The sequence below is a fragment of the Thalassophryne amazonica genome, chromosome 19 (genome assembly GCF_902500255.1).
Source record: "Thalassophryne amazonica chromosome 19, fThaAma1.1, whole genome shotgun sequence".
Classification (NCBI taxonomy): Eukaryota; Metazoa; Chordata; class Actinopteri; order Batrachoidiformes; family Batrachoididae; genus Thalassophryne; species Thalassophryne amazonica.
The window spans coordinates 70,127,289-70,129,180 of record NC_047121.1 but is presented as its reverse complement, the minus strand read 5'-3'; the positions used below and the strand labels follow the sequence as shown (position 1 = coordinate 70,129,180).

At 39.7% G+C, this 1,892-nt stretch overlaps 1 protein-coding gene across 1 annotated transcript in view; it reads left to right on the top strand.

Annotated features, from left to right (window-relative positions):
- Positions 1 to 1,689, top strand: part of rnf144aa (ring finger protein 144aa) — a 146,882-nt gene extending 145,193 nt beyond the window's left edge. The window contains exon 8 of the mRNA XM_034195447.1: positions 1 to 1,689. This exon is cut by the window's left edge and continues 1,136 nt beyond it. The gene's annotated coding sequence lies outside the window, so the exon portion shown is untranslated.
- Positions 1,690 to 1,892: the final 203 nt, after the last annotated feature.

Sequence of the window (1,892 nt, the reverse complement as noted above, 5' to 3'; positions counted from 1 at the left end):
CTTATTCCACTTAAGAGTCACAGGGTTTGTGGTGGGGGTCCCAGCAGTCACTGCCCACAAATGCAAATACCAAGTGCTTTTTACATTTGAGAAAAGCTACATACAGTGGTCTTGTCTTGGTCTTGTTGGATTTGTGAGAATCTACTGAATCTACTGGTACCTTGTTTCCCATGTAACAATAAGAAATATACTCAAAACCTTGATTAATCTTAGTCACATAGCACTACTATTATTCTGAACACTACTGTATGTTCCTGGTCACGCCATCTGTCTGGGTCCTTGGACAAAAAGCATATTCTGCATGGTACCAATCCACCCAGCCTTAAATGGGCACCGGCCTTGGCTGGGCAACTACCCTGTCAGACCGGTGTCCTGTTCAGGTGCAGTCGTAGACTCTCATCTGCTTCATACAATAGGATCTGTATGGACACTTTTACATTGACATGGCGCATTTCACTGACAGAATATATTAAAGAAAATGGAATCACGGTTATGGTTAGCATGTGTGTTCAAGGTTGACACTAATATGATAGCATACACTTTGCAAAAGTCCATTTAAGTAAAGTAAAATCAACAGATTCACCATTTGTGTTTGTTTCTTGGGTGTTTTATAATCTACATCATCTGTCAGCTTTTCAATGACGCTTGGTTACGTACATATCATCATCATCCACTGTACTAAAGTCCACCAGAGTTCCAATACTTTCCAAGACTGTTGAGAAACACTGTCCTAAACCATAATTTCTTCAGTGAGTGGCACTCCCCTTGAAGATCAGCAGGATGCTTCTTTTTTCCAGAGGATTTCATCTGCTGTGGAACCATTTCAGTGGTTCCACACAAGAGATGTCACACCTGCAAATTTCTGACCCCAGGTGGTGGTTTCACCAAATAGCAAGTGCATTGCCTTAAAATTGAGAACAGCCAAAATCAGGTATTTCCCTTTGTGTATTTAACAAAAGATCAACAACAAAGTAATCCCAGGGAAATGTCTAAAATAATGTCAAAAACTGTTTATAAAATGACTGCACTTTGTGCATCCCTTTATATTCAGAGGATTCCATGATGTCGTCCATATGCCACACTGTTAATAGCCATTCTGTTAAAAACAAGAAAAAATAAAAGGAAGGGGGGGGGGGGGGGGGAGCTCAATCAAAAGTGATTGTGTGTGGGGGTCTGTGGCTTTTTTTTTTTTTTTAACTCTTTGTGCAGGACAATTGATCTCCATCAAACAATCTGGATCTCAATCAGACCAATCCTTCACACTTAGCCAATGCCCTGCTGGCTCCAGGTGCAAACTTGCATATGTTTGTGGTCAGAATATAGATGTATTTAATTTTGTTGGTATTTAGAGTTCCTGCAACAAGTGGGTGATCTTTTCGACAGAGAAAATATAACCGAATGTTCCATTTTTAGATGCATCATTTTGAAGCTACTATATCACTTGATCTATGCAAGTTTGTACATTTGCAGTCATTAAAAGTTCTGCTGGCTGTATGTTGGTCATCTGCACAAAGTTATTAAATGTTGCCAAGTTCGTGTACATCGACTTTTTTTTTTTTTTTACAGTGTAGGTGTGTTAAAACTTTCAGCATTCATGTTTCTGTTATGTATTTGACTTTCTTGCTCTTTGTAACGGTTATAGTCTTTGATGGTTTGACCACAAATAAAGCAAATATGTTAATGTCAAAATCAAGAGGTGAAACCTAAATAGACTAACACTGGTCCAGTGGACCAAGAGCATTTGTTGGGGTGTGACTTTAGGTCCCTAGGGTAGCTGGACTTGACATTTTATTAGCACAGTGGGCTAGCCGGAAAGTCAAGTGGTTATATGAGGTTTAGAAAGTAGCCACAGCTTGTGATGGTCCAAAACCTACAATGCTGCCACTGGCCCA